The 11,130-nt window shown below is 40.8% G+C and overlaps 1 long non-coding RNA gene across 2 annotated transcripts; it reads right to left on the reverse strand.

Moving 5' to 3' along the window:
- Positions 1-6,200: 6,200 nt before the first annotated feature.
- LOC114013382 (uncharacterized) lies at positions 6,201-11,130 on the reverse strand. Of its 2 annotated transcripts, none has more exons than XR_003556307.2 (3): positions 11,057-11,130; positions 10,297-10,522; positions 6,201-9,150 (listed from the first exon to the last, which is right to left on the reverse strand). It is a non-coding gene; the product is annotated as an uncharacterized LOC114013382 (long non-coding RNA). The 2 variants fall into 2 exon arrangements; XR_008747974.1 differs by lacking the exon at positions 11,057-11,130 and having other exon boundaries at positions 6,201-8,777; positions 8,909-9,150; positions 10,297-10,604.

An 11,130-nucleotide genomic window follows, 5' to 3' on the forward strand; every position in this document is an offset into this window, starting at 1 on the left:
GACACCATTTCTTCTCTCTCCAGAACAATGCTCACTGGCTACATCTCATAACCTTTCACTAGCTCATTTTCAGTGGTCCTGAGGAAAGGATCCTCTTACTTAAGAACAGGCTGTTTTGGGCGAACCAGCTGGCATCTGTGGCTGCCCAGCTCACCCTGCTGCTGCTTTGCATTGACAAGTTCCAGCCAACAAAACCAAACCCACGCACAGTATTTTTCTCCTTTAACAAAAGGAGCACTGCTACCCACTGTTGCCCAAGTACAGGAATGTTTAGACGGAGGTCCTTCTTCCCATACAGTCAGTAAGATGTGATTTTTCATAGGCTGCAAAAAGCAGTGCCTTGAGGCGTGCTAAGTCATGCGTGACAGCATGGCAGAGACTTTGCAGTTAGGAAGCACACTAACTGCTGGTTTGGAAAATGCCTTCTGGTTTTCCCAGAGCCATTGTACAAGATTATACCAATGGGAAACACTGGCTGGGGGGGCTGCAGAGAGATCCTGTTTATGCATGGTGGCACTGCCACTCTCAGTCACTTTGTTCTGCGGTGGCAAGGTAGTGAGCTGGACCTCCCCCCCCCAGTCGGAACCTGCTTTTGCCCTTGGCAGGTTGAATTAATGAAGCCAGATGTTTCCACCAATCTTCTTGTGGGCTGTACAGAGGCTTTGCATGCTCTGCTTTGCTCTCAGTTGCCAGCAGAATCCTGTAAGCAACTGGCTGATCCAAAGCAGCTCAGGGCACGTCAGGTTTTCTGTGCTTTTGCACGCCATTCTCTGGCTAACTGTCTGGAGTGCTTATTCTTCTGTTACCTTTTCCATCATTGCAATATTCAACCACTTCTTCCTTGCCCAGAACTCTTGCATAAAGACATCTTTTTCTGTAGGCTAGACTCATTGCAATTATCTATACACAAACTGATCACTCATCTGTAGTTGTGTCACAGCCACAAATTCATGTGCAAGAGTCAACCCTTTTAGATTCACATTATATTTGAACTAATTTTCACTTTTCTGAGACTGCATTTTCCCACCAGAGTGCTTTTTCTTAAGTGAAAAAAAAAAAGGAAACCAACAAACCGAGCCTTCAAAACATTAGATTAATTTGCTCTTTCTCTTGCTGCAGTATCTTTTACTGAGCAAAGTCACCTTGGGCAAGTAATTAGTGCTTCACTTCCCTCACTAGAAAAATGGAAACAATCATATTTTTCCATCTTTTGATATCTTTAGGATGGAAAATGTTGCTACATATTATTTATTATAATGTTTTACACCAAAATTTAATAACATAAAACTCAGAACCTGAAGGGAAAATGTAAAAAGCGAAGATGAGGAGAATACAGAGTGCTGCTGTGTTGTGTGTTTTGAAGATGCTGGAAATTTCTTGAAGTCTGTTGAGTAGTGTTTATCAAACATTCAGGCAGAGCTGGCTGAGTCGCTTTTGCACAAGGGGACAGGGCCAGAAAACAAATCAGGTCTTACTCCAGACATCCCTCTTGTTTTGCAGTTTTTCAGATCTGAGGAATGTTTTGCTACTGTAGTTGGATGTAGGGTTGAGCTCACCTAAGACTTGTAAGTGTTTGGATCTCAAGTTTTGCTTCAGATTTGACTAATGTTTTGCTGTAGTGTTGTCTTAGAAGAACAGGCAGGATCCTCCCTGAACATCTGTCCCTTGTTCTGTGTCTGGAGACAATGGGCACCCCCTCTGAGTACATGCTACCGATGGGTATATGCTCACAGGATGTTGAAACTAGACATAACTAAACAATGTTCTGTCATTTGAGAGACAAAAGTAATATGCTAAGTACTTCCCTCCCCTCCCCGACATATAGATGTTCTAAGCATAACATTGATCTGTATTACCTCTGAGGTGCCCTTATTGCAGGGGAATAAAATAAGGGCCACCTACAGCCACCTGTCCTTCTGCACAAGCTTTCTTCTGACTCAGGTTTGTGGACACTTTTTGCACAAACTTCCCCTAGACATGTGGCCTTCCTCTTGCCCTAGTTATGGGGATTTGGGGTAAGATGCAGTGGAGTGGAACAAACTAGAGCCTGAAGTTGACCGAACCACCCTATCTGTCTCCCTTTGTCTTCTCTGCCACTCTTGTCGAAGTCCACTCCTCAACCCCTTCTGGTTCTGCACTTTCTTCCCTAACATCCAAGCATCCTCCTCTGCCCTGGACTCACAGCTTTAAACATCACTTACCAGCATCTCATCCCTTATTCTTTATGAATGCCAGAGCCCTTCTGACATCCTGTGCCTGCACTGCCTGTTGGACTGTAAGTTCTCCAGGGCACAACGTGCTGCCATGCTTTGCGTAGGGCTCAGGCTGTGGCTGGTCCTTAGGCAGTGCTGGAAAAAAAAAAATAATTAACAAGAATAACGCAACTTCTTCATTGCATACATGAGTATCAATTACTATCATAGGTTAAAATGGTGCCTTTTTATACAGCTGCACTGAACTAGCGTCTCTTATTGATGCGCCTTGAACTGGTCTGTAAGGGAAGGCTGGATTGCAAAGGTCTCTGTCCTAAGTGTCACTGGGAAGACTGTTATCTATTAATTCCAAAATGCCATTTGTAGCATTACATCCACACAGTTTGGCACACTCATGGTAATTGCCTTTGCTGACAGGGAAAGGAAGAGCAGGGCAGGGAAGGGAAAAGAGAAGAAAAGAGAAGAAAAGAAAAAAGGAAAGGAAAGGAAAGGAAAAGAAAGGAAAGGAAAGGAAAGGAAAGGAAAGGAAAGGAAAGGAAAGGAAAGGAAAGGAAAGGAAAGGAAAGGAAAGGAAAGGAAAGGAAAGGAAAGGAAAGGAAAGGAAAGGAAAGGAAAGGAAAGGAAAGGAAAGGAAAGGAAAGGAAAGGAAAGGAAAGGAAAGGAAAGGAAAGAAGGAAAGGAAAGGAAAGGAAAGGAAAGGAAAGGAAAGGAAAGGAGAAGAGAAGAGAAGAGAAGAGAAGAGAAGAGAAGAGAAAAGAAAAGAAAAGAAAAGAAAAGAAAAGAAAAGAAAAGAAAAGAAAAGAAAAACCTTGCATGCTTATGAAATGATTGTACATACAAGGGAAAAAAGGTAGACAACAAAAAATAGGCAAGAGACTAGAAACTCCCTGGAGTGGAGCATAGATGAGGATAGTGTTTCATATGCATGTTTTTATTCTGTGGCTCCTTTCCACGTCCCCACAGCACCCCTGACTCTGTGAGTCCTGAGCAGGGCTGACCTTGCTGAACATGTGAGATCTGATGAGAGTATAGCACACAGCAATATGGCTGCAGGCTAATGCTTTTATTTTTGTAACTGTATATTCCTAAGAGCATGATAACAGGAGTTAGGGATCAAATCCATGCTTCTTGCAGAACTGAACAGAGTATTCCTGCTAGACTACCTGGCAAGAGATGAAACATCCCATACCAGGCCTTTAAAAAAAAGGAAAGGAAGAAGTATTAAGAACAGCCATGGTCATAAGAGAAAAGCAACAAGTATTCTAAGGCATCCACTTACAGGCACAAATTACTTGTTTAATTTAAAGTCAACACATACAAGACTCATCGAATTTTGAGTACTGTCCTATTTGCCATGCAATCCCGGTTACCATTGCATATTCAAACCAAAATCCAGCTATCCAAACCCTCTCCACTTTGTCGCAGACATGAACCCCATTGCTGGCTGTTCTTCTATTGCTATAGTGAGGTTAGGAGTTGTCATGGACTGACTAATCCCACTCTGCCACGTGAAGAGGACATTAACCCAAGGATAAAGGAGCCAGCTACAACTACCACCTACCATGTTACTCAGTCAGCATGAACATCACTCTTCTTTTGATTCTGACCACCTCTATCAAGTTCCTTTAGAACAATGCGGGTGCTAAATATTGACACTGTTTCCAAAAAAATTGAAGTTTAATATTTTTTTGTCATTCTGAAAGGCTCAAATAAATGACAGGATTCTGATGAAAATTCGCTGTATTCCCTACCTGGCTTTGGATGTGCCTTTTTTTTTTTTTAATTCTTTGGGACTTTTAATTCCTAAAAGAAGAGAGGCAAGGGGAAATAGAGAGAGATATGGAATTTCCAAGAACATTTCTTCCTTGTTAAAAAATTGCTCTTTTAAAAATTAATATTTTTCAAATCACGTATATTTAAACCAGGAGCTTTTAATAGCATTTTATCAGTTACCTATATTAGCTTCACTGTTTTTAAATGTACATTTTAATGCTTCGAGACATAAGTCATTGCTGGATACAAATGAGAGGATTTCTGAATATATCTGGAAAGTTAATAAAAAGAGAAGCATGAAAAGATGCAAGACCCTACATTAAAGATTAGACTTAAATTTAACTGGAGAGAGAAAAAGATGTTCTATTAAAAGCCTACTGAAAATATTAGTGTATATTAAGAACCTGCAGACAAATGCTTGTCTAAATAGTGACAGCAGGACACTCAATACATTTTAGGACTGTCTGCTTCCAAACAGAAAAATGAGGAGTGAAAGCAAAAAAAACCCCACCCAAACCCCAAAACCTTTCATGAAATAATTAGTTTTAATTATTTTCTCCATCAGTTAGGACTCAGTCCTGCATCATTTAATTATGCTTTTGACATTGCCTCCTAGAAAAATATTTCAGAAAATGAAGTAACACATGGTAAAGAAAAACTTGCACTGAAAAAAATCCTTAAAAAAAAAATCTTGTTCCTGCAGAGTTAGTTTCAAGCTGGAAATGACTTTTCAAATATGAAAACTAAGTTACAGGAATCAATACTCCTTGGGAATGAGACTCACCCTCTTTGCTGTCAATGGCAAGCTCCTATTTTAGGATTTAAGTGGGTGTTCAAATGGTTGGACTGTGTGAATAATTGATTATTCGATTCAGTTGTTGAACCAAAAAATTAAACTCTGCTTTTTTCCAAAGTCAACCCTAAAACACTGTTTTCAGTGTATTTGGTAAATAATAAAACCTCCATATTTTTAGGGTAAATTATTTGCTATTTGTTTGGTTGGAACCAACTTTAGTTCTGCCTTTTTTTCCCAGGTATATGCAATAAAAGCAAAGGACTAGATTCATAGGAGAGCCTAGCCATCACTGTCAGAGATGGTTTTACAATTTCTACTCAGCTGGAAATTGAGTGAAAACTTGAAATCCTTCCCTGAAATATTTTCTTTGTGAATAAGCAGTGAAATACATGTTAAACATTTCCACTGACATTATTACTCTTGCATTTCAATCTTTCAAATGCTTTCTATTGCTGTTAAGTATTCACATGAAGTTATTTCATTTCAAAGCTTACCATATCAGGCTATTATAATTCCTCTGTGCTGCAGGCCAAATTTCCTGGTGGTCTTTAAAATTATGCCATATTAACTACCTTGTAATAACTGTATACCAAGATGCCATGTTAATTTCACAGGATTTTTCTCTAGAAACATGAATTTGTTTTGCATCTGTATTATAACATCAGGTCCCTACTTAATTCTATTTCTAAGACCTACAGCTATAATCTTTCTACTCATTTACAAAGTAGTAGGATATATAACTCCCACTTCAGCCTTTAATTCCCCCCTCTGTTTTAGAGAGATGTGAACAGGCAAAAATAATAGTGTGCAACACAACATCCCTTTTAACAGTATCATTGTCTTTGTTCCATAATAAAACCAGTGCATTTATTTAATAAATATTTCTAACAGTACTTCTATGTGCTAGCTAAACTGCATTGCTCATTCTTTAAAAAATAGTCAAGTTAAGTATCAATAACTAACTACTTCAGGTTTTAATTTCTTCCCTGTTCTTGGGAGAAGACAAAGGGTTTAGAAAAAAACCACCCTCAAAATTCACAAGTCTGGGGCGTTTCATACCAACTGGAGAGCAGGAAGGGAGTGCACCTTATGATCCCATGTTAAAGCCTCTTCTCTGAGAAATGGGTTACATTTGTGCACCCCTCTGGCATGTGACATTGGATCATTCTGTCATGGTCCATGTGAGCATCCTGACTGGGAGCTGCTGAACAGGACAGTAGCTCAGTGATGGTCTAGGATTCACCTGTGTCCCCATCACCTTATGACTTCATCTAGGGCACCTAAACAATTTGTTTGAAAATACATTGAAAAGAAGCATTTTATCATTTCTATAATATTGTCCTCATTGTTTTAAATGTCCAAAATATTCAGTGAGTGCACCTCAAATTCACAGATTATTTTGCATTGACAGGATATTTATTTTGGCAAACAAACAATTTATGACAATTCACTACATCCATTTCAACACGGCCTTCAGTAGTAAGTGAGCATATCCATTAACATGAGCCGGAACCAAGAATTTTCATCAGGAAGGAAGACAGGAACACAGCCAAGTTCCTAACCTCTCAGCTCAGGCTGAACTTCAATCAGCAATGAAAGGTGTGTTCTCAGATCTGTACGGATCATGAATATGTCCTTGAATTTCCCATTGAATGCAGAGAACCAGGGTTGAGCCCAGAAATCCCTTGTTTGTTCGAGGGGGCCTCTCTATCTACATTTGTCCAAGTATTTTGCTGCCAGGCAGAGATGCTGAGCTGGATTGCTAAAGATAAGCTGCATCCTGCACTGAATGGTGAGACAGCACAGGTGCCCTCTGCCTGCAAAGCCTTGGGGTACTCCTGCCTTTAAAGCGGGTGGTTGTGGATGCATCCGTGTACAGTGCAGGGGACTTAGAGACTTGACCTTTCTGGCATGCAGGGAAGTAGGCTAAGCACAGAGATGGCCAGGACAGGTAAGTCAAACAGCATTAGGAGCAAGAAGCTGGCTTGTAAGGAAAAGACTCAAAGGATTCAGGACCTTCACAAAAAAACTTGCTGTGGGTGGGAAAGAATATCTGAAAGGATTCAAATATATAAACATAAAGGGAGAGAAGGATTTTTGGGGGGTATGTCAAAATGAGTAAGTAGGACTTATCAGAAGGCAAACGAAAATATAAAACCACCTACAAGAATATTCCTTAAAATTCACACTGGCCTGGCAGTGATGGCACTAGCTCCAGTAGGGAATAAGGGCAGCAACTGCCTCTTATGCTGGCTGGTATTTCCAGTTGAGAGTTCTTGATTTTATTTTGGGCTTTATTCCCTATAGCCATGCAAACTGTGGTACAATACTCTACCCTGTCTCTGTCACTGCAAAGTACTTCATATTCACCACTACCTCAGAACCACTAGAAAAGCAATATAGATGTCATGCAGGGTGAAATCTCAGCTGCCACTAAAGTCACTGTGAGTTTTACTCTCTGAAAGCACGTAGTGAACCCTTGCATTTAGCTCTGCTTAGCTTGACTCTTACCCGTAAGAGAGGGTTTTAATCTTTCAGGAGCTCACTGAACAGTTCGCTAGCTGTAGCATAGCTGTTTAAGCAGGACAGGTTCCAATCAGGGCTACCTACCAGTTCAGCCGAAGCAGCAGTGACACCGCTGGAAGTACCAGTAATGATGAAGAGGGTTAACTAGCATGTTGGGTGGTAAAAATGCCAGCACTTGCCAGAACATCTCCACTTTGGGTCCCATCACAATAGCTCCCTGGGTTTATCTCAACCAGCACTATCAGTGATGAGATAGTTTTTGCTCCTACTCCTCTTTGAAGACCAAGCCAGGACAGGCAGACTGTCACATTATGAGTGCCTCCTGTCCCTCTTTGAATATAGGCAGCAGGATCTTGGCATTGGGTATACACCATTACTTTCATAGAAGGGAAGGAAATACAAAAAATTAGTTTCAGAACCAATACTGTCTCGGTCACATTCAGTATTTTATAGGCCTGTTTTTTCAGTTTGGTGTAATAATATTTATATCCTGAAATCTATGCTGTGAAACATACAGAATGTACGTTACGGAAGAATTCCCACTGCTGCTACAACCTCAGCCTCTCTGTTTCCAGAAGCTCAGGACTGTACATCCATCACCTGCACAATGCACTAGTATGGGTTTGCACTAAGAAACAACTCTTTTTATTTAGCTCATCCTGAAATTTAACTTTGGTTCACTTTTAAAAATGACTGGCTTCATTCTGCAACCACCAGAGTTGAAGAATAAATACTCTGTCACATTTTTTCAGCACACCAAAACTCATGCCATACCAACAAAGTGTTATCTACATCTGAAAGACTGGCAAAAGGAGGTAAATGGCAACTGCAGGCTGATGTTCCAGCTATACAGATTTTTCTGCTTGGCTTGAACCCACTGATTTCAAAATGAGGCCTCTTGCACCTGCTTGCCTGGAGCAGCTTATAGGATTGGGGTCAGAAATGCAGCTACCAGGGGAAGCCTCTCCCTCAACTGTGCCTTCAGTTTTTTCTTATCACCATCATGCTTATATCATCTTTAGTAGCACTAATGCAGCCTGATCTCTCTAAACTATGTCATACTAGTAGAAAGGGAAAAAAAATGCTTGCCTTCTCTCTTCTTCTTTGTACTCTCCTTTATTTTCTTCCCCCCTTTTTTTTCTTTTTTTAATTTGTGAGGTATGATGACCTCTGTGAGAGCACCAGATTTATTTTGGCAGATTTGGCTGATAATACATATCTACTAGAACTGAGAGACATGATCTGAATTTGGGATGTCTCTGTATTAATCATCTGTTTGTTATCTTAATAAATATTTGTGAAATATTTATCTGAGACAGATGACATGTTTATTATTACAAATATGCTTATTGGTCATGATTCACACCGGTCTCTATTATTTTGGACAGTTTTCATTTATCTGTAGGCAGTTCATGCTGGTTTATATATTCTGTCACAGTTCGTTGTGTTTTGCCTTTTTGTGCTGATCCCTGTAAAAACACAGCACATAAGAAATTAAAAACCAATGAGAATGTTTCCAAAATCATCATTCTACCACATCCATCCAGCAGTAATTTAAATGTCTATGAAACAGAGTACAAACCTGAACAAGAGTACAAACCTGAACAGATGGGAAGCTTTTAAACAAATCGTAACTTAAGACATCAGCAAATAGCTCTGGGTCCTTTAGGATTCAGATCTGAAACTAGGACAGTCAATGGAAAGATGCATGTTGTCTTTTGACCAGGTCCCAGGTATCTATGTGCTCCTGCACAGTGACATCTTTGGAGACAGAATTCTGTTTCTGATGTGTCCTTGAACCCTCAGTCAGGTTTGTGATGCTGGCCTTGTACATGCTCAGTTCTGCACAGAAAGAGTGTTAGGTAAGTACAGCTGGAGCAAAGATCTGTTGCTCCCTGCTACAGGATGATACGAATGTTAAAAATGCAGACAAGTTCAAGATGAGACCAGACAAAGTGACAGAACACTACTGAGGGTTCTTTTTTTTAATGCAAGGGTATCATCTCTGGCTCAGGAAGTCTGGTTGGAAGCATATTTTGGGAAAGTATCACTTTGTGCTGCTCTTACTGTAATTCTCTTTCCTAGGCAGCTGATTTTTGTTATTTATATGCTCTTAAAATCTTACGCAGTGGACCTCAACCTAACTTTCAAGTTCTGAGTCTTCCTTTTGACCATAGTCAGTGTGTCTTTATAACAAATACTCATGCGTTGTCTTCAGTTTACTGAGAAGCACTTCAGATACCTCCTGCCCTCACACTTTCTGCCTCCTTCTACACATTCACTTTTATTCCACAACTTCCGTCTCAGTCTTGCCTGCAAAACAAACATCAGCCTTCCCCCTGCCTCCATTCTGCCCACACCAGCGACAAATAGCCTAGCATCCTCTGTTCCCTGCCCCCGGTCAATTCTCACCAGTCTCCCTAGGTATCATGCTTCCCAACACACACTGGTTGTCTCTCCCCACCATCCAGCCACTGTTACTGCTTCTGGCTTCTAAGCCCTTCCTTCCTCCAGGGGCAAGACCCTCTTATCCTTTGCTATTTCTCTCTCCACCTTCCCAAGGTGAGCACTGCGGAGTGCTGCAGAGGGAAGGAGTAACTGAACCGTCATCTCTGCACGGGATGGAGAGGAGAAGCAGTGCTGCTGTGAGCTTTTGGGAATTTTTCTCATTTCCCTCTTTTATAAATGAGTGTAGTGTTTGAGAAAATACTTCCGCTCACTATCTGAAAAGGTCTGCTAGATTTCTTTTACTTATGAGATGAGCAAAAAAGCTAGCTAGCTCATCAGCGGGGAATTTCTCTCCAGCCAAATTAAACACTCTGTTTCAACTGCTTGCCTTGTCACTAGATTGGCTTCAACCATTGCCACAATCCCATCAGTTGTGAAGAAATTCACAGGACAGAATGGCTTGCACCCAGATCTTAACCTTCTGTTAAGCTGATGCATGCAACACAAAAACTAGACCTGTGATCTGCCACCATGACCTACCTCCTGGTCTTTACATCTGAGTGTCCCAAAACAGAGTGGTCTTTTGTGCCCTTTGCCAGAGGCTCTGTAGGCAGAGGTTCTACCGTATGGAGCCAGTTGCAGCAATGTGGATGGTGGCAGCTGTCTGAAGCAATTCTGCTATGCTCCTCAAGGAAGAGTCTGGAGCAAGTTCTGTTGGTTTTGTGTCACAGGATCCTTTTTGTCTCTTCATTTGCTCCTTGAAATTCTTTCAGTCACCAAAATAGAACACAGAAATATTTACCACAAGTCAGCATGTCTGAGCACAAGGGATCCTGTCTGTAAGCAGATTTGAAGGCAAAGGTTAACCCAAGCAGAAGCCTGACCCCATAAATAATGATCAACAAGAGACAGGAATGCATCTGAGCAGCGACCTCTTCAGCAAATATTTGGCCTGCCTGTAGTTGGACCACACTGTGTATCATCAAGTCTGAAGGATTACCTCAAAAGCAAGAAAAAAAACCCCAAAAGACTTAAGTTTTAAAAAACTGCATTATTTAGAGTTGAGTCCAGTCCGTTTAGCTTGCTAAAAATAATACCATCAGGTGATCTGCCCAGTCACCTTCAAGGAGAGAAAAGCTTTAGGACTAAGGAGCTCTTTACCCTACTGGAGAACAGCACAAATACTCATGGCTGGAAAGCAAAAAGGATAAATTCAACTGAGAAAAATATTTCAAGTTGTCAACAATGACAGAGATTAACTATAGTGACAAAATGTCAAGGAATTAGACAAATTCTCTACCTTTCACGATCTTCACAGTGGTACCAGAGGCATTTCTGGAGATAGGTTTTTCTTAAACTCATGTTCCAAGCTGT

The sequence above is a fragment of the Falco peregrinus genome, chromosome 6, assembly GCF_023634155.1.
Source record: "Falco peregrinus isolate bFalPer1 chromosome 6, bFalPer1.pri, whole genome shotgun sequence".
Taxonomy (NCBI): domain Eukaryota; kingdom Metazoa; phylum Chordata; class Aves; order Falconiformes; family Falconidae; genus Falco; species Falco peregrinus.